The sequence below is a fragment of the Arachis stenosperma genome, chromosome 9 (assembly GCF_014773155.1).
Source record: "Arachis stenosperma cultivar V10309 chromosome 9, arast.V10309.gnm1.PFL2, whole genome shotgun sequence".
Lineage (NCBI taxonomy): Eukaryota > Viridiplantae > Streptophyta > Magnoliopsida > Fabales > Fabaceae > Arachis > Arachis stenosperma.
This window is the reverse complement of record NC_080385.1, coordinates 31,938,469-31,960,924: the sequence shown is the minus strand read 5'-3', so window position 1 is coordinate 31,960,924 and position 22,456 is coordinate 31,938,469. Positions and strand designations below refer to the sequence as shown.

The window sequence follows — 22,456 nt, the reverse complement described above, 5'->3', positions numbered from 1 at the left end:
CAAGCCAATTGCAAAAGGTTGGCTAGACTTTATTGGGCGTTCCATATTGCCCACTAGCAACCGTTCTGAGGTCACCATCAAGAGAGCAGTGATGATTCATTGCATTATGCTTGGAAAAGAGGTGGAGGTCCATCATGTGATTGCTTGTGAGATCTACACAATTGCAAATAAGAATTCCACTGAAGCCAAATTGGCTTATCCAAGCTTGATTTCCTTGCTCTGTAAAGAGGCTGGGGTGAAGATGGGAGTAGATGAGTTCATACCCATTGAACACCCAATCACCAAGAAGTCAATGGAAGGACAAGTGCAAGACAACTCCATCAAGAGGAGGGCGCAGGAATTCCTCCCTGAATTCCCAAGAATTGACTACTGGTCCAGCCTAGAAGCATCTATCACCAAGTTGCAAGAGACTATGGAGCAACTGAAGGAAGAACAGCAGAATCAGAACTGCATGCTCTGCAAATTGCTGAAGGAACAAGAGAAGCAGGGGCGTGAACTCCAAGAGTTGAAACGCCAAAAGCTCTCCTCTCAAGCTGAGGGAGCATCCACTTCTCAAAATCAAGGTTGTTGAGTTCTAAATCTGTGAAAACCTCTATCATTAGGAGCCTATTTTTTCATTTTTCTTGTCTTATTTTCTATTTTTATTTTTAGTCTCATCTTATATCTATATTTGAGTCTTGTTCTTAATTCATAATTAATAAAAATTAAGTTTGTGCCTTAAAGCTATGAATGTCCTATGAATCCATCACCTCTCTTAAAAGAAAGAAATAAAGTGGTGATCCAAAGCAATAAGAGTGTGCTTAAGAACCCTGGACACCTCTAATTGGGAACTTTAGCAAAGCTGAGTCACAATCTAAAAAGGTTCACCCAATTATGTGTCTGTGGCATGTATGTATCCGGTGGTAATACTGGAAGACAGAGTGCTTTGGGCCACAGCCAAGACTCATACACTGGCTATGTTCAAGAATCAATATACTTAACTAGGAGAATCAATAACACTATCTGAGTTCTGAGTTCTTATGGATGCCAATCATTCTGAACTTCAAAGGATAGAGTGAGATGCCAAAACTGTTCGGAGGCAAAAAGCTACTAGTCCCGCTCATCTAATTGGAGCTATGTTTCTTTGATATTTTGGAGTCTATAGTATATTCTCTTCTTTTTATCCTATTTTGATTTTCAGTTGCTTGGGGACAAGCAACAATTTAAGTTTGGTGTTGTGATGAGCGGATAATTTGTATGCTTTTTGGCATTGTTTTTAGTATGTTTTTAGTATCTTTTAGTTAGTTTTTAGTATATTTTTATTAGTTTTTAATTAAAATTCACTTTTCTGGACTTTACTATGAGTTTGTGTGTTTTTCTGTGATTTCAGGTAATTTCTGACTGAAATTGAGGGTCCTGAGCAAAAATCTGATCCAGAGACTGAAAAGGACTGCAGATGCTGTTGGATTCTGACCTCCCTGCACTCGAAGTGGATTTTCTGGAGCTACAGAAGCCCAATTGGCGCGCTCTCAACGGCATTGGAAAGTAGACATCCTGGGCTTTCCAGAAATATATAATAGTCCATACTTTGCCCAAGATTTGATGGCCCAAACCGGCGCTCAAAGTCACCTACAGAAATTCCAGCGTTAAATGCCGGAACTGGCATAAAATTTGGAGTTAAACGCCCAAACTGGCATGAAAGCTGGCGTTTAACTCCAGAAAAGGTCTCTACACGAAATTCCTTCATTGCTCAGCCCAAGCACACACCAAGTGGGCCCGGAAGTGGATTTTTCTGTCATTTACTCATTTCTGTAAACCTTAGGATTACTAGTTTACTATTAATAGGACCTTTTGACATTGTATCCGTACCTTATGACCTCATAACAATTCTTGCACGTTTCTTTCCACAGTATGAGCCTCTAAACCCCATGGTTGGGGGTGAGGAGCTCTGCTGTGTCTTGATGGATTAATGCAATTACTACTGTTTCTTATTCAATCATGCTTGCTTCGATTCTAAGATAACACTTGTTCTTAATCCGGATGAATGTGATGATCCGTGACAATCATCATCATTCTCAACTATGAACATGTGCCTGACAACCACCTCTGTTCTATCTTAGATTGAGTAGTTATCTCTTGGATTCTTTAATCGGGATCTTCGTGGTATAAGCTAGAACTGATGGCGGCATTCAAGAGAATCCGGAAGGTCTAAACCTTGTCTGTGGTATTCTGAGTAGGATTCAATGACTGAATGACTGTGACGTGCTTCAAACTCCTGAGGGCGGGGCGTTAGTGACAGACGCAAAAGAATCACTGGATTCTATTCCGGCCTGATTGAGAACCGACAGATGATTAGCCTATGCTGTGACAGAGCATCAGGGACGTATTTTCACTGAGAGGATGGGAGGTAGCCACTGACAATGGTGAAACCCTACATACAGCTTGCCATGGAAGGAGCCTTGCGTGTTTGATGAAGAAGACAGTAGGAAAGCAGATATTCGGAAGATGGAGCATCTCCAAAACCCCAGCCTATTCTCCATTACTGCAGTACAAGTAACCAATTCATGTTCTTTTGCTTTTTACAATCAATCCTGATAATTTCTGATATCCTGACTAAGATTTACAAGATAACCATAGCTTGCTTCAAGCCGACAATCTCCGTGGGATCGACCCTTGCTCACGCAAGGTATTACTTGGACGACCCAGTGCACTTGCTGGTTAGTTGTGCGGGATTGCAAAAGTGTGATTGCAATTTCGTGCACCAATGCTCTGTGGGCATACAGAACAGCATTCAAGACCCCTATAGGGACATCTCCATACCAGCTTGTGTATGGAAAGGCATGTCACTTGCCAGTGGAACTGGAACACAAGGCCTACTGGGCAACCAGATTCCTAAACCTTGATGCCAAGTTAGCTGGAGAAAAACGATTGCCCCAGTTAAATGAGCTAGAGGAATTTAGACTCAATGCTTTCGAGAATGCAAAGATTTACAAAGAGAAAGCGAAAAGATGGCATGATAAGAAATTGTCATCCAGAGTCTTTGAGCCGGGGCAGAAAGTTCTGCTATTTATTCAAGGCTCAAATTATTTCCCGGGAAATTAAAATCCCGGTGGAGAGGTCCATATGTAATTACAAACGTATCACCATATGGATACATAGAGCTTCAGGATAATGACTCTAACAAAAAGTTCATTGTTAATGGACAAAGAGTTAAACATTATCTTGAAAGTAACTACGAGCAAGAATGCTCGAAACTGAGACTTACTTAGAGCTCAGTGGTAGTCCAGCTAAAGACAATAAAGAAGCGCTCGCTGGGAGGCAACCCAGCCATTTACAGAGTTTATTTACTAATTAAATAAATTTCCTTTTTTTACAGGTATGTGTCCAAGTATCTTCAAAGGGTAAAAATAGCAATTGATTGAATTCACGGAGTTACAGGAAAATTTGGAAGCTCACTGGCGTGAAAAAGCCAGTAAGAAATATTTTGGGCGTTGAATGCCCAAAAGAAGCACCCACTGGGCGTTCAACGCCAGTAAGGGTAGCCATCTGGGCGTTAAACGCCAGAAAGGAGCATCTTCTGGGCGTTGAACACCAGAAAGAAGCACCTTCTGGGCGTTTAACGCCAGATTGTCAGCATCCTGGGCGTTCAGAAAAACGCCCAGTGACAAAAGACTTCCTGGCGTTCAACGCCAGAAAGAAGCATCAGCTGGGCGTTGAACGCCCAGGAGAAGCAGCACGTGGGCGTTAAATGCCCAAAACATGCATCGTTTGGGCGTTTAACGCCAGGATGGTGGGGAGGAGGTAAAATTCATTTTTCTTTACAAATTTTCTAAATTTTTATGTCTTAATTCATAATTTCTTGCATCAACATGTTTCAAAATGTCATCCTTCAAATCAAATTGGTTTTCTAAGAACCCTAATTTCTAAAATCCCTTTTTCAAAAATTTCAAATATATGTTAATCCATAAAGACAAATTATTTTTCAATCCAATCCAACTCTTTTAAAGTTTGTTTTCAAAACTCAATTATCTCTTTAAAATCTTTTTCAAAATTAAAAATTCAAATCTATCTTTTTAATTACTATTCATATCTTTCTCTTTTTAAACTGTATCTTTTTCTTATCATATCTATCTTTTATAAATCATATCTTCTATCTTATCTTTTTCTTACTTTCGAAAATTCCCACCCCCCTCCCTATATATTGAATTCGGCGCCCCTCTCATCATCACCATGCCACACTTGCTCTCCTCCTATCCCTCTTCTTTCTTCTCTTTTGCTTGAGGGCATGCAAAACTCTAAGGTTGGTGTGGTTATCCGTGATCACAAAAACACACTCATTAAGATCATGGCTCCTAAAGGAAAACAACCCACCCCAAGAGGCAAGAAAGAGAGTACTCCAAAGCCACTTTGGAATCAAGGGAAGCTCTTAACTAAAGAACATTCAGACCATTACTACAAATAATGAGTCACAGATCAGTGATCCCGGAAGTCAAATTTGATCTGAAAGAAGATGAATATCCGGAGATCCAAGAGCAAATTCGAAACAGGAATTGGGAAATTCTGGCCAATCCTGAAACGAAAGTGGGAAGGAACATGGTTCAAGAGTTCTATGCTAATCTATGGCAGACAGACAGGCAAAGAATAATTGGAGCTGCTCTCTATGACCATCGGACCTTAGTCAGAGGAAAGATTGTTCATATCCATCCTGACAAGATCAGGGAGATATTTAAAATTCCTCAACTGAAAGATGACCCAGACTCCTTTAATAGGAGAATGATGCGGGTAAATAAAGGTCTAGACAAGATTCTAGAGGATATATGCATCCCTGAAGTCAGGTGGACCACCAGCACCACTGGCACCCCAATTCAACTCAAAAGAGAAGATCTAAAACCAGTAGCCAGAGGCTGGCTAGATTTCATTGGGCGTTCCATATTGCCCACCAGCAACCGTTCTGAAGTTACCATTAAAAGAGCAGTAATGATTCACTGCATCATGTTGGGAAAAGAGGTAGAAGTCCATCAACTGATCTCATGTGAGCTATACAAAATAGCAAACAAGAATTCCAAGGACGCCAAATTGTCCTATCCAAGCTTAATTTCTATGCTCTGCAAAGATGCCGGAGTGAAGATAGGAATAACAGAGTATATTCCAGTTGAGAGGCCAATCACTGGAATATCAATGGTCAGACAACAGCAACAAGATGATTCAGCCAAAAGGAGAGCACAGGAAGCCCTCCCAGAACTGCCTCAATTCGAATATTGGGAACATCTTGAGGCTTTTATTTCCAAATTGCAAGAAGCTATGGACCAAATAAAGGAAGAACAGAACAATCAAAGTAGCATGCTTTGCAAACTGCTTAAGGAACAGGAAGAGCAAGGGCGTGATCTAAGGGAGCTAAAGCGCCAAAAATTAATCCTTGAAAAGCACCCCACAGATTAGAGGAACATCTACTCCTCAAAACAACAGGTTGCTGAGTTCCAATTTTTCTGCTTTAACTTAGTGATAGTATTATTATAGGAATTTACCTTAGGAGATATTTAGTAGTAGTAATTAGTATATCTATTTTGATTTTATTTCCAATTAAGCTATAATTTATTTTTCTCATCATCATCAGGCATGAATAAAGTAGTAGATTTTTTTTAGAATAAAGAAGTAATCTATATTTTTCGAGTTCTTAATAATAAAAATTATAATTAATTATGTGTGGTGGCAATACTTTTTGTTCTCTGAATGAATGCTTGAACAGTGCATAAACTTGTACTTTGAATTTGATGAATATTGGCTCCTGAAAGAATGAGGGACACGAAAAATATTATTGATGATCTGAAAAATCATGAAATTGATTCTTGAAGCAAGAAGAAGCAGTCAAAAAAAAAAAAGAAGGAGCAGTAGAAAAAGCCAATAGCCCTTAAAACCAAAAGGCAAGGGTAAAAAGGATCCAAGGCTTTGAGCATCAATGGATAGGAGGGCCCAAGGAAACTAAATCCAGGCCTAAGCGGCTAAATCAAGCTGTCCCTAACCATGTGCTTATGGCATGAAGGTCCAAGTTACAAACTTCAGACTGAGTGGTTAAAGTCGTGATCCAAGGCAAACAGAGTGTGCTCAAGAGCTCTGGACACCTCTGACTGGGGACTCTAGCAAAGCTAAGTCACAATCTGAAAAAGGTTCACCTAGTCATGTGTCTGTGGCATTTATGTATCTGGTGGTAATACTGGAAAACAAAGTGCTTAGGGCCACGGCCAAGACTCATAAAATAACTGTGTTCAAGAATCAACATACTACACTAGGAGAATCAATAATACTATCTGAATTCTGAGTTCCTATGGATGCCAATCATTCTGAAATTCAAAGGATAAAGGGAGATGCCAAAACTGTTCAGGAACAAAAAGCTACAAGCCCCGCTCATCTAAAAAGAACCTGAGCTCCATTTAAAACTCTTAGATATTATTACTTCTTAATTTCTCTCATCCTATTTTATTTATCTAGTTGCTTGAGGACAAGCAACAGTTTAAGTTTGGTGTTGTGATGAGCGTATATTTTATACGCTTTTTGGGGGTAATTTCATGTAGATTTTAGTATGTTTTAATTAGTTTTTAATAGAATTTTATTAGTTTTTAAGCAAAAATTATATTTCTAGACTTTACTATGAGTGTGTGTATTTTTCTGTGATTTCAGGTATTTTCTGGCTGAAATTGAGGAAGCTGAGCAAAAATCTGACTTAGGCTGAAAAAGGACTGCTGATGCTGTTGGATCCTGACCTCCCTGCACTCGAAATGGATTTTCTGGAGCTACAGGAGTCCAATTGGCGCGCTCTCAACGGCGTTGGAAAGTAGACATCCAGGGCTTTCCAGAAATATATAATAGTCCATACTTTGCGCGAAGATAGACGACGTAACATGGCGTTGAACGCCAAGTACATGCTGCTGTCTGGAGTTAAACGCTAGAAAAACGTCATGATCCGGAGTTGAACGCCCAAAACACGTCATAACTTGGAGTTTAACTCCAAGTAAAGCCTCTACTCGTGGATAGCTTTAGTCTCAGCCCCAGCACACACCAAGTGGGCCCCAGAAGTGGATTTCTGCACCAATTATCTTAGTTTATTCATATTCTGTAAACCTAGGTTACTAGTTTACTATTTAAACAACTTTTAGAGACTTATCTTGTACCTCATGACATTTTCAGATCTGAATTACATACTTTTTGACGGCATGAGTCTCTAAACTCCATTGTTGGGGGTGAGGAGCTCTGCAGCGTCTCGATGAATTAATACAATTCCTTGATTTTCCATTCAAACACACTTGTTCTTATCTAAGATGTTCATTCGCGCTTAATTATGGAGAAGGTGATGATCCGTGACACTCATCACCTTCCTCAATCCATGAACGTGTGCCTGACAACCACCTCCGTTCTACATCAGATTGAATGAGTATCTCTAAGATTCTTTAATCAGAATCTTCGTGGTATAAGCCGGATTGATGGCGGCATTCATGAGAATCCGGAAAGTCTAAACCTTGTCCGTGGTATTCCGAGTAGGATTCTGGGATTGAATGACTGTGACGAGCTTCAAACTCCTGAAGGCTGGGCGTTAGTGACAAACGCAAAAGAATCAATGGATTCTATTCCAACCCGATTGAGAACCGACAGATGATTAGCCGTGCTGTGACAGAGCATAGGAACGTTTTCACTGAGAGGATGGGAAGTAGCCATTGACAACGGTGACACCCTACATAGAGCTTGCCATGGAAGGGACTTTTCGTGTGTTGAAGGATTTCAAGGAAGAGTTGAAGTTCAGAGGACAAAGCATCTCCAAAACTCCAACATATTTCTCATTACTGCACAACAAGTAACGCTATTATTCTCTTTTATTTTTCCAATCTAATAATTCCAACTGATAATTTTAATTAATATCCTGACTAAGATTAATAAAATAAACATAGCTTGCTTCAAACCAATAATCTCCGTGGGATCGACCCTTACTCACGTAAGGTATTACTTGGACGACCCAGTGCACTTGCTGGTTAGTTGTGCGAATCTGTGTTAAATAGTCCATTAATATTGGCCACACAATTTCGTGCACCAATGGTCATATGTATGACATAGAATATGAGCACTTGAATTTAATTTGTGAAAAATGTAGCAGCTTTGGGTACGTAACAAGAGAATGTGCAAAAGAGAACAACAATGGTATTGAGAAGGAAAGTACGGTGAAGGAGAAAAATTTGCCGTCACTATTTTCGGTGGATAACAACGAGAAAATGGATGAAGGTAGTCAAATCCCAGTAAAAAATCAAAATTCAACTTTTGAATTTAGATTTAATGTCAAATCAATTCCAATTATGGAGAAGCATAGAACAGCGGATCTTGGACGACATGATAATTTGCAAGAATCACGCATGGATAAAGATACTCATGCAAAAGAGGGTGAATGTGTTACAGTTAGTAGAAAAAGCAAGAAAAAAGTGGGTAAAGGTCCAAGAGTGGTACCAAAAAAGGCCAACGTAGCAATATGCTCTAATTTGGTGAGTAAGAAATTTTGTCTTGAGCCTACTAGCATGCATGCTGGATCCTCATCAAATGCAAAGGTGAAGTCCTTATCAAATGCAAATGTGGGATCTAAGAAAAAGAAGAATTCTCCATCCACCCTTGACTCTTTGGGAACAGCACAGGTGGCTTTCAAGGATCATAGCACTCCCTTTTTCAAAGCAGGGCACAAAAGACAACGTCCTATTTCGCTTCAAAACTCACCTATTGAAGCATTGTCAATGGATTTTCGAGCAGAAAAATAGTTTGATAAAGTCGGTGCAACAACAAACCCGGAGAACTAACCTCAACAGAAAAATGATGGTTCTGTGGCGCAAGTTCAAGAGAAGAAGCTTGGAGAGAGGGGCCCATTAACGTGAGGTAGGAAATTAAACATTCCAATTATTTACTTTATTTTTATGGATTGTGACCATTTAAATATTATTAGTTGGAATGTAAGGGGGCGTCAAATAAGATTTCTCGGGTGCACTGTAAGGAGTTAGTACGAAAATATCAACCAACCTTTTTTATTTTGGTGAAAACTCATATTAGGTTTAAAACTATGAAAGATTTTTGGGAGAGATTAGGCTATTATCTTGTAGGGATTGTAGATGCTGTTGGGCACAAGGGAAGAATTTGGTTCCTCTCTGCTAATTTAAAATTTTCTTGTAAAATTCTTTGGGCTATGAATCAATGTGTAACATTAGAAATTGATGGTGGTGGGAGAAGATGGATTTGTAGTGTGGTTTACGGTAGCCCTCAAGCCGTTAATAGAGTAGATTTATGGAGTCATCTGCTTGATATTGGCATGTGCATTCAGGACCCGTGGGTGGTGGTAGGGGATTTTAATGATATTTTGAGTGTTCACAAGGTGAAAGGTGGTATTCTATTCGAATCGCAGTAGTATCTTTGCAAGCACTTTAGATTCTTGTGGTCTTTTTTATCTGACAACCTCTGGGAGACGGTTTACTTGGTTTCGTAAAATTCAAGAAAACATAGAAATTGCAAAGAGATTGGATAGAGCTTACTGTATTATAGAATGACGCCTTTTTTTCCGGAAGCATTTGTTGAAGTTCTCAGTCGTTCTCACTCTGATCATTGTCCCCTCCTTATCCGATGTCAAAGAGTTTCTGTCAAGAAAAGAAACCGACCTTTTAGATTTCAAGCGGCATGGGCGACGCATCCTGATTACAAGGCCATTATTCAGAAATCTTGGGATAGTACAGATTTTGGCATCCATAGGAAGTTGTTGGGGGTCTAAGAAGTTTCGTTGGAATTCAACTCTATGGTCTTTGGCATTATTTTTATTAAAAAGAGGGAATTGGAGGCTTATCTGAATTGTATCCAACGGAAAATAGAAACTGACAATGATCCAATTTTGAAGCCCAAAGAGGAAGAATTGAGAGCTGAGTATAATCTAGTGTTGGCTCAGGAAGAGTTGCTTTGGTACCAGAAGTCAAGAGATCAATGGGTCCGGTATGATGATAGAAATACTAATTTTTTTTCATATTCAAACCATCATTAGAAGAAAATCGAACAAGGTTCATGGGTTGCTGGTCAGTGATGGGCCTTGGTCTGATGATCCGGAAGTTTTGCAAAGAGAGGTTGTTCATTTCTTCAAAAATATTTTTTGTTCTACTGAGCCTGTTGAGGTTAATTTCATGGGAGAAATTCCTATGCCAACTCTTAGCCAAGATGCTTGTGATGATTTGTCTAAACCAGTTACAATGTTGGAGGTTAAAAAAGCTCTGGATAATATGAGCTCGTTCAAAGCTCTTGGGCCAAATGGTTTTCAAGTATTTTTCTTCAAGGAATATTGGGATGTGGTGGGTCATGAGGTGTGGCGTACTGTTCATAAAGCATTCTTAGGGGATACGTTAAATCATTCTTTGTTGGAAACTTTGATTGTTCTTATTCCTAAGTGTGACCCTCCAACTAGATTAAAAGATTTTCGGCCAATAAGCCTTTGTAATGTCATTTATAAGCTTATGACTAAAGTGCTGGTTAATAGATTATGACCTTTCTTAGATGAGATTATTAGCCCAACTCAGGGAGGGTTCATTCATGGTAGATGAACGCCTGATAATATTATTGTCGCCCAAGAAGTTCTTCACTTTCTTAAGCGGACAAAGTCTAGAAAAGGAGCTATAGCTTTTAAGATTGATTTAGAAAAGGCTTATGATAGAGTTGATTAAAATTTTCTTGAGCACACTCTTGAATCTTTTGCCTTTCCTTCTCTAATTATTTGGCTTATAATGAATTGTATTCAGACCTCAAATCTTTCCATCCTCTGGAATGGGAATAGATTGGATAGCTTCCAACCTCGCAGAGGACTCAAGGCAAGGAGATCCAATTTCTCTTTATTTATTTATTTTGTGCATGGAGAGATTGGCGTGCTTCATTTTCAAACAAGTTGATGAGGGTATTTGGGATGGTGTGGCTGTTTCTAGAGGAGGACCTAGAGTTTCTCACTTGATGTTTGCCGATGACCTCCTCCTTTTTTGTAAAGCGAAGAAAAATCAAGTACAGAATGTCGTACACACCTTGGAGTTGTTCTGCAAAGCTTCAGGTATGAAGGTTAACATTGAAAAATCCAAAGCTATTTGTTCTAGAAAAATCTCTAATAGAAGGAAGGAAATGTTGTCTGGTGTTTCTCATATTCCTTTTACTAGTGACCTAGGCAAATACTTGGGGGTGAACCTTTATCATCCTTGAGTTGCTAGGTCTATTTTTTTGAACTCGTTAGAGAAGATCAAGAATAGGCTGGCTAGTTGGAAAGGTCGACTCCTTAACAGAGCAGGCAAGCTTTGCTTAATTAAATCTATTGCTTCTTCTCTTCCTATTTACCAGATGTAAGTGACTATTTTTCCTACTTCGATTTGTCAAAAGATTGATTCTGTGCTTAGACAATTCTTGTGAAAGGGAAAGATGGGGGAGCATTGCTTAAACTTGATCAAGTGGAGCAAAGTTGTCACTCCAAGAAAATATGGAGGTTTGGGAATTAGAGACACTCAATGTGTGAATTTTGCTTTATTGGAAAAACTTGTTTGGCAATTACTGCATAATAAAGATAAGCTTTGGGTAAGGATTATGTTAGCAAAATATTTATCTGGGGGTTCTTGCTTTTCACCCAATTTTTCTAATAATGTTTCAAGCACTTGGCGAACAATTTATAAGACAATCAAAAAGTTTTGTGATGGTTTTGAATGGTGTATAGGCAGGATGTCTCAATCCTTTTGGTATCATGCTTGGCGACCATCTGGAATGCTAGCTCCTTTGGTTCCTTTTGTACACATTTCTGATTCTCTCTTGAAACTAAAAGATGTCTGGCACCATGGACATTGGCGGTGGGATATGCTTTGCACAATGATTTCGAAAGAAATTAAACTTTATTTGATGCTCTTTGATCCTATCAAGCAAGCAGGAGATAAAATAGGTTGGTTTTGGACAAACACAAATACTCTCACCTACTCGACTAAAAGCGGGTATGAGTGGCTATTGAAGAAGAAATTTGGCTGGAATGATAATGAAAATTGGCTTTGGCTTTGGCGCTTGAGAATACCGGAGAAGATAAAGTGTCTGTTCTGGCTTTGCCTCAACAACGGAGTTCCTACAGCTAGCTACCGATTTCAAAGAGGTCTTGCTACTTCTGATTTTTGTCAGAGATGTTATCTTGCTCTAGAGGATATTGACCATTGCTTTAGGACTTGCCAAAAAGCTCGTCAAATTTGGATTAGCTTAAACTTGGGAATGACCACTGTAGATTCTGGTTTGGATTTTGTGTCTTGGATTCGGTCTAACCTCAACAAAAATGAGTTCCTCTTTGCAGCGGCCTTTTGGTGGATTTGGAAGGATAGGAATAATGACATCTTCCATCAAGATGATCCATGGAGTAGGGAGAAAATTGTTCACTTGGCTAAACATGCTGCTCGAGATTTCTCCAATGTCATTACCACCTAAAAACATATTACTCCTTCCTCTTTGCAATATAACTGGGAACCACCTCTGATGAATGTCTATAAAGTGAACTGCAATGCAAGCGTTTTTGAAAATGAGCAATTAGCTGGCTTTGAGTGTATTATTAGAGACATCATGGAAATTTGGATAAAAGGTTGTTCTGCCAGTATGCCTCTTTCTAGTGTTCTCTGTTGTGAGCTTCATGCTATTTGGAGAGGGCTTGTTATGGCTTGGGATTGCAAGTGCAAAGCGGTCATATGTGAAACTGATAATCTTGATGCGTTTCTTCTTGTTTCGCGAGACACAACCAGCATGATTAGGACTGACTTTGATCTGCTTGACAAAATTAAAGAAATGCTCCAGCGTAATTGGACAGTTACGGTAGTACTCATTCAGTACACAGCAAATAGAGTGGCTGATTTAATGGCTAAGACTGCTGCTTTTAACAAACAGGTGTACTTGGAGTGGTTGCTGCCCCCTAATAGTTTAGATATTATTATTAGAGAGGAGTCTTACTCTTTCTCTTAGGTCCTTTTTCTTTGTGTTATTTCCAGTCACCAAAAAAATTATTTCAGAAATAATAACTATCCAAATCCTAAATTACAAACAGTTTTCACCCCCAAATCACTATTCCTCCCACAGCCGCCCTTCTAGCCCCCTCTCCCATCACTGTTGCGGGATCGTCATCAAACAACCATCCACGTAGTTATTAAAATAATCATCTGGCCACCTAATGAAATGACCATCCAACATTTATTAATTGTATATACTTAAACTAAATCGAACAAAATAACCATTCAATTAAGAATTAAAATAACCATCTACATACCTAGTGAATTGACATTCCAGCACATTTACGGGGTGGAGAGAGTCGACGGCAACTAGATTGTGAAAGAAAGCAAAATTAAATCAGAGGTGTTAAAGAAGAGAGAAAAAAGTGCTAAAAATTATGTATCTTCATTGATTGTGGATATGTGGATATATATCAATAAAAACCATAGGCCAACAAATATTTTGCCATCTCTGCCATTGATTCTGTATATTCATTAATTGTGAATACATGGATATATAGCATGAGAATAACGTGCATCTTGAACGGCACGACGGGAGTCGGTGGCCTATGGGGCTTGCACGGCCGGCGGCGGGTGGACAGTGGTAACGAGGACGCATAGGTTGTTGTGGTGTGATCTCCTGTTGTTACGGCGTGCAAGTGGAATGCGGAGAGGCTGGCGGCGTCAGCTGATGTTTTGGGCGGCGACAGCTGGTGTTCCTGGCGGCGACGGACCTGAGTGATAGGAAGAGAATAGGTGAAAGGAAAGCTTTGCAGAACGGAAATCGCACGCGGAGAGGGGAGGTTACCATATACGTAATTGCACCATTTTTAAATCCTTATTTTTTTAAATTCAAACTTTAAAATTATTTGAAAATAATTAAATTAATTATTGTTTGATTTTAATTTCCTTTTTATTTTTATTGTACACTAGATTCGTTGTCTTCCTATAATTTTCTGTTAAAAAAACAAAAAAATTGATAATTAAATAAATTGAAAACCGAAAAATTATAAAAATAAAATTATATAATTTTTTTTGTTCAATTTTCAGTTTTGGTCCCAAAAAACATGAACTAAACCAAACCAAAAATATTATGAAAAACTAAAATATTTAAAATACCCTTACACTTACTAACCCTAACACTCCCCAATTCACTCACTCACTCACACCTCACATGCGCCGCTCTCCCTCACTTCTCATGTCTCACACTCTCAGTCTGCCTCTCACTTTCTCCTTCAGTTCACCTCACATTTCACACTCGAAGAGTCTTAGCCTTCTGTCCCTCCAGTCCTCCATCTCCTTCGTCGGACAGCAGTAGGCGGTCAAAATCGTCACCGTGTTCATCCAGTCGTGTTCTTTCGTTAGTTCGCCATGTCTCTTGCATCCTCCTTGCTGGTTTGTCGCATCCTATTGCCTCCTCCTCGTGGTTTGTCCTGTAAACCTGTTCGTCTTATCCTCGCTAGTCTCATGGCGTCTCCTCTAGCCGGTCTTGCGGCGTCTCTTCCTCTTTCTCAAATCTAGATGGAGAACCCTCAGATAATAACATTTATTTGGAGTTTTTTTTTGTTTTTTTGTTTTATTATGTTATATGCCTCTCATTTTGATTTATTTTAATTTTATTATATTTTTATTAGATTTTAAAATTTACTCTAATTTTATTTATTTATTTTGTTTATCAGCAACCACACCTCCTTACCTTTTTCTTCCAAATTCCAAATCCACTCTCAAATTAAAACCGCAACCTTCAATGCCCAAACCATTCTAGAGAAACACACAAAGCCCATTTCCAGTCCAAATCCCAATGTCAATTATTCCCCTCATTCCAATAATAAATTCCATCCCAACACAAATAACTTCGACAATCATAAAAACTTTCCTTAAACCTAACCCAAAATCCGCACCCTTATTTTCTCTTCTCTTCTTCTGTCTCTCTTAAACATACACACCGGAGTTCCAATCTGGGGTATCACCTATACACCATGAAGATCTTCAACCCTTTCTGAATCGTTTCTCCGAAACGTTGTGTGTCCCTCGGACACTATATTATATTCCTCAAAGGAATGAACCTCTCCAATCTTCACCATTCCACATTCTCCCTCGTCTCTTGGCCATACAATTAGCCTTCACAACCAGTAATCTTACTAGCTTTCTTTGTTTTCCTTTTCTTTCTCTGGAAACTTCATCCAATGGATCTGAAAAATGAGATGGAGATCAAGTTATCGAACAGCGGTAGGACGATGATCTTTGAAAAGTACGAGATGGGACGCTTGTTAGGGTAGGGGAACTTTGCGAAGGTATACTGTAAGTATAATACCCACACTATATTGGCCCTAGGATCACTCACTCATATAAACGACGCTATCATATTTTTCATCTCTCAAACTCACTAACACTCATAAAACAAGGGAGAGAATTTTCACAAACATACCCATTTCATTATGAATACACACACAATACACAAGGCATATGTGCCTTTATATAGGCAATGCTTCCTACTAAAATAATAATTTATGAATCACAAATCAATTTTGTAATGACTACCATTTTATGACTTGGCTTCATGAATCTTCTTTCAACTTGCATTTATGTAGCTTCTATAATCTTCTAATTTCAATTCAATTTGATTTTGAATTCTTCAATGTTGTAGAATGTTGTAGTTATACTACTCTCTTGAATGTTCTTCAAAAAATCTTCAAGCTTCCAACATTAGCTTCTAGCAATATCTAGCCAATTGATGATTATTGTATTCAACTCAAACTTTGCTTCTTCAATTCTTTAACCATGCTTCATGAAAATTCCAATCTATGCAAGTTGATAGATTGCACAAGAAGTTTGTAGAATCTTGGTGATGAACCATGAATTTGTAACCACTTTGAATTCAAATTGAATTTTGCCTTTGACTTTTCTAAACTTTTGTTACTTGCATACCTCTTGATTTAATTTTCTAACATTGCCTCCCTTAAATCAAGCTTGTAGAGTTTATCATTCCAAGCATCTTCTTCAACTTGTAAAATAATTCAGCCTTCAATGGCTTTGTAAATATATCTGCAACTTGTTCTTCAGTTGGACAGTACTCGATCACAACTTCTTTTTCATTCACCAACTCTCTGATTTTGTGAAATCAAATATCAATATGCTTCGATCTTCCATGGAATACTGGATTTTTGCAAAGTGCAATAGCTGACTTGTTATCGCAAAATATTGTTGTTGGAGTATTTTGTTTCTCGTTCAATTCCTCAAGAATTCTTCTTAGCCAAACTGCTTGTGTTGCACAACTTGCTGCTGCTATATATTCTGCTTCTGCTGTAGATAGTGCTACTACTGGTTGTTTCTTTGACGACCATGAAATTGCACCAGAACCAAGATGAAATACAAACCCTGAAGTACTTTTTCTTGTTTCTATATCTCCGGCCCAATCACTATCAGTGTAGCCAACAAGATTTACTTCATTAGTATTCTCATAATAAATTCCATCATTTAAAGTACCTTTGATATATCGAAGAATTCTCTTTGCCGCTTGCAAATGGTTGGTACAAGGCTCCTCCATAAATCTGCTAAGCAAACTAACTCCAAATACAATATCTGGTCTAGTCGCAGTTAAGTACCTTAGACTTCCAATCAAGCTTTTGTAGTATGTGGGATTTACTGCTCTTTCTTTATCTTCTCTCAGCAACTTGAACTTCTCTTCGACTGGAGTAGAAACTGGCTTTGAATGCTCCATCTGAAATTTCTTCAAAATATCATTTGCATATTTCTTCTGAGAAATGAAAATTCCATCATCTCTTTGAACCACTTCAATGCCAAGAAAGTAAGACATCAAGCCCATATCTGTCATTTCAAAGTGCTTTATCATAGCCTCCCTGAATTCTGCAATTACCTTTAAATTGTTCCCAGTAAAAATCAAATCATCAACATAAAGACACACGATCAAGATATCTCCAGGTTCAACGAACTTGATATAAAGAGTATGCTCAAACGGACATCTTCTAAAACCATTCTCAATGAAATAAGAATCAATCTTCTTGTACCATGCTCTTGGTGCTTGCTTTAAGCCGTACAAAGCTTTCTTCAATTTATAAACTTTATCTTCTTTTCCAAGAACTTCATATCCTGCAGGTTGCTCAACATACACTTCTTCTTCTAAAGTGCCATTTAGAAATGCAGACTTAACATCCATTTGACATATCTTCTACTTATTTTGAGCCGAAAGTGAAATAATCATACGAATAGTGTCTAATCTAGCAACAGGAGCAAATACTTCAAAGTAGTCGATACCTGGTTTTTGTTTGTATCCTTTTGCAACTAATCTTGCTTTGAAACGATCAACTTCACCATTGGGTTTGTACTTAGTCTTGTAAACCCACTTTACTCCAATCGGCTTCTTATTTGCTGGTAAATCTGTTAGCTCCCATGTGTCATTTTTCTCAATGGCATGAATCTCCTCATCCATTGCTTTCTTCCAATTGTTATCTTTAAAGGCTTCTTCAAAGTTCAACGGCTCACAATCTGAAAATAGAGCAAAATTTATGACTTCTTCATCAGTCGGATCATTGTCATTGCCAACTTCATAATCTGCTAATCTAGCAGGTAGTCTCCGCTCTCTTTGAGGTCTTCTAGATGATTCAGGTTGTTCGGTTGCATCTGGTTGTCTTTCTTCTTCATCATCACATGTATTTGAAATTACAATCGGATGTTTTTCTGTCTTTGTGTCCCAGTTCCACATGTCTTTCTCGTCAAACGTCACATCTCTGCTGATGATTACTTTCTTTGTTTCTGGATTGTACAACTTGTATGCTTTTGAGTCTGTGCTATAGCCAATAAAGATACACTTCTCGCCTTTGTCATCTAACTTCTTCCTTAATTGATCTGGTATGTGGGCATAAGCAAAACACCCAAAGACTCTGAAATGATGAATGGAAGGCCACTTTCCACTCCAAGCTTCCTCTGGAGTTTTATCACGAACACTTTTTGTTGGACACCTGTTTAAAATATGAACTGCTGTTGCGACTGCTTCTGCCCAAAACTCTTTAGGCATTTGTTTTGACTTGAGCATGCATCTGACCATCTCCATGATGGTTCTGTTCTTTCTTTCAGCAACTCCATTTTGTTGAGGAGTGTATCTAGTTGTTAGTTGGTGTTGAATTCCGTGTTGCTTAAAGTATTCTGAACACGCAAGATATTCTGTTCCTCTGTCTGTTCTGAGAATTTTGATTTTACAGCCACTTTGTTTTTCGACAAATGCCTTGAATGTCTTAAAGACATCACATGCTTCTGACTTCTGCTTCAGAAAGTATACCCATGTATATCTACTAAAATCATAAATAAAAGTGATAAAGTACCTGCTACCACCATTACTTGGAACTTCTACAGAACAGAGATCTGAATGCACAATTTTAAGTAATCTTCTAACTCTCCAAGACTTTCCTGTATGGAATGGATCTCTGTGCTTCTTTCCCAGTTGACAAATCTCACAAACACAATTGGGAATATGAATCCGTGGTAGACCAGAAACAAGTCCTTTTCTTGACAGGTAGTTTAGGCCAGAAAAATGAAAGTGGCCAAACCGCATATGCCACAACCAGTTATCATCAAGTATCACAGAACTCATGCAAGAGGGATTAACATGTTGAATTTTTAATGGAAACATTCTGTTTGAAGTCATCTTTGCTTTATCAATGAACCTTCCATTGTTGTCAAATACAGTGCAATATCCACGATAAGTTATCATCTTATATCCTTTCTCAGATAATTGCCCCATACTCAGTAAATTGTAATCAAGTTCAGGAGCATAGAAAACATCAGAAATATAATTCAGAGAACCATCTTTCAATCTGATTGGTATGTGCCCTTTTCCTTCAATAGGGATCTTTGTACTATTACCAAATTTCAATAATAGTTTAACTGAATCATCTAATGAAGAAAATAACTCCTTTCTACCAGACATATGATTACTGCAAGCATTATCCAAGTACCATATATTTTCATCTTCAGCACATGAATTACTTGTAAAAAATAAAGTCTGAGTACCCGGATTGTTATCAGTATTTTGATGCTGATTTTCTGCAACGTGTGCTTGATTATTATTCATCACTTTGAATCTGCAATCTGCTGCTTTGTGTCCATACTTTCCACAATGAAAGCAGTTGAAATTGGTTCTTTCTTGATGAAAATTTCCTCGACCTCTTCCTCGGTTGACAGGCCTGAAATTCGTTCCACCTCTTCCTTGATTAGGTGGTGTAAAATTATTGTAACTTCCTTGGTTGTAATTGCCACGACCTCTACCTCTGAAACTTCCTCTACCTCTACTTTGAAAATTAAAACCACGACCTCGTCCTTCTTGTGTACGGTTTGATTCTGCAACGTTGTTGAAATTCACTCGACTTTTCAGGGCTTCCTCAGTTGATTTTTCTGACTTCTCCAATATTCTACTGATGTGGCTTTTCATAGTTCCTTGCAACTCTGCAATCGTCATAGTATCCATATCATGGGACTCTAGTATCGTAGTCACCACATGGTCATACTTCATCGGCATGGTGCGAAGAATTTTCTCCACCACTTTGCTATTGGGCATATCTTCTCCATAGACTCTCATCTTATTGAGAAGATCTGTAACACGAGTAAAATATTGTTCAACTGTTTCTGAGCTAGACATCTCGTACCTTTCATATTCTCTTCTTAAAGACTGTAGCTTTGCTTTCTGAGCTTTATCTACGCCTTTGTATGATAGTTTCAACGTGTTCCATGCTTCCTTTGCACTTTTGGAATTTGCTATTTTGCCAAACACCGTATAATCTACTCCTTGATGAATTTGAGATAGCGCCAATTGATCTCTCCTCTGTTGGGCAGCATCTGCTCCTTCTTGCAAACCCGGTTCAATAAAATTCCACAGGTTCTGGGCCTTCAAATGGGTAGACATCAAAGTCTCCCAATAACTATAATCAAGTTTCCCATCTAACTTGGGACCGGACCACACAATATTGAAAGTGTTTGCCATACCGACTCTATGAATAAATAACTATGTGAGAACTCTCTCACACCTTACAAACTCTCAAACACCAGGCGCTGGATTAACCAGCTCTGATACCAAATGTAAGTATAATACCCACACTATATTGGCCCTAGGATCACTCACTCATATAAACGACGCTATCATATTTTTCATCTCTCAAACTCACTAACACTCATAAAACAAGGGAGAGAATTTTCACAAACATACCCATTTCATTATGAATACACACACAATACACAAGGCATATGTGCCTTTATATAGGCAATGCTTCCTACTAAAATAATAATTTATGAATCACAAATCAATTTTGTAATGACTACCATTTTATGACTTGGCTTCATGAATCTTCTTTCAACTTGCATTTATGTAGCTTCTATAATCTTCTAATTTCAATTCAATTTGATTTTGAATTCTTCAATGTTGTAGAATGTTGTAGTTATACTACTCTCTTGAATGTTCTTCAAAAAATCTTCAAGCTTCCAACATTAGCTTCTAGCAATATCTAGCCAATTGATGATTATTGTATTCAACTCAAACTTTGCTTCTTCAATTCTTTAACCATGCTTCATGAAAATTCTAATCTATGCAAGTTGATAGATTGCACAAGAAGTTTGTAGAATCTTGGTGATGAACCATGAATTTGTAACCACTTTGAATTCAAATTGAATTTTGCCTTTGACTTTTCTAAACTTTTGTTACTTGCATACCTCTTGATTTAATTTTCTAACATATACTACGGGAGGAACCTGGCGACGAGTGAAAGTGTGGCGATTAAGGTGATAAAGAAGGATAGCTGAAGAAGGAGAGGTTGATAGAGCAGATTAAGAGAGAGGTTTCGGTTATGAGGCTGGTGAGGCATCCCAACGTAGTGGAGCTGAAGGAAGTTATGGCGACGAAGAAGAAGATATTCTTGGTTATGGAGTACGTTAAGGGAGGGGAATTGTTCAAGAAAATGGAGATAGAAAGTGAAGCTGAAAGAAAATGTAGCTAGAAAGTAGAAAGTATTTTCAGCAGTTGATCTCGGCCGTTGATTTCTGCCATAGCCGCGGCATCTCCGATTTTGGCCTCTTTGTTTGCCACCGGAACAACGCCGTACAGGTTCGTCACACTTTTTTATTTTTTTCAATTATTCAAAGTCTTAATTTGTTGTTACTGGTTTGGCTATATTAGGCTATGATTGAATCACAAAATTGACTGATTTTTTCTTTTAGTTGAATAATTAGGACATAATTTCTTTTATTGATTAAAAAAATTAGGGCATAGTTTTGTAATATACCATATTTGCTAGATGAGTCTTCTAGTTTTAGTATCCACGCGAAAAATCAACATAACAAAATGCATGAACTCAACTGTTTAGTATTTGTTAGTGGAATTATTTGATACTAATGGTTGTGCAAAACATGGGCATATGGTATGCTGATAACACCGTGTGGAACACAGACGATTAATTTATTATATAATCTTTTGTAATATGGTGTCTTAATTATAAGGGTTAAGTATGATTTTGGTCCCTAATGTAGGGGCTGAAAATTTCTTTCGTCCCTCGACTTTTTTTTGCTTTAAAATGGTCCCCAAAGTTTCAGTTTGTTTTAAAATGGTCCTTCGGACCAAAATGCCCCTACCCCTTCTTCCCCAAAATCATGCCACCACCACCACCACCAGAACCAGAACCACCACCACCACCCCCATCCACTGCCAAACTCAGAAAATCAACATCATCATCGTCATCCTCATCAGAACTCAGATCCATAATTCAAATTCAGACAAACAAAAACTCAACTCATAAAATCATCATAAAAGATCCAGAACTCAACTCAGATAAACAAAAATTCAGATCCATAAATTTCACAAAAAAATTCAATTCATCACAGAAGAAGAAGAAGAAGCGGGGGACGGCGGTGGGTGCGGTGGCGGGAAGAAGTGGGGGGCGACGGTGGGTGTGGCGGTGGGAGGAAGAAGAAGAAGAAGAAGAAGAAGAATAAGAAGAAGGGGGGCGGCGGTGGGTATGGCGGCGGGAGAAGAAGAAGAAGATGAAGAAGAAGAAGAAAAAGGGGGCGGCGGTGGGTGGGGCGGCGGTGAGTGTGGCGGCGGGAGAAGAAGAAGAAGAAAGCGGTGTGACGGCGGGCATGGGCGGCGGTGCAGCGGCGGGCGGAGGCGGCGGGCAGCGACGGTGCAGCGGCATGGGTCTCCCCCCCTCCCCCCCTTTTCTCCCTCCCCACCCCCTCCCTCCCTTTTCTCCCTCCCCCTTTTCTCCCCACCCACCCCCGCTTCTGTTATCCCCCCTTTCTTTCTTTTTTTTTCTTTTTATTTATTTATTTTATATTTATTTTAATAAAGGGTAATTTGGTAATAAAAAAAATATAATTGGTAAAAAGGACGATTTTAAAACAAACTGAAACTTTGGGGACCATTTTCGAGCAAAAAAAAGCCGAGGGACGAA

General features: G+C 38.6%; 1 pseudogene; it reads left to right on the top strand.

The window, feature by feature from the left end:
* Nucleotides 1-15,193: 15,193 nt before the first annotated feature.
* LOC130949344 (CBL-interacting serine/threonine-protein kinase 25-like) lies at nt 15,194-21,486 on the top strand (annotated as a pseudogene).
* Nucleotides 21,487-22,456: the final 970 nt, after the last annotated feature.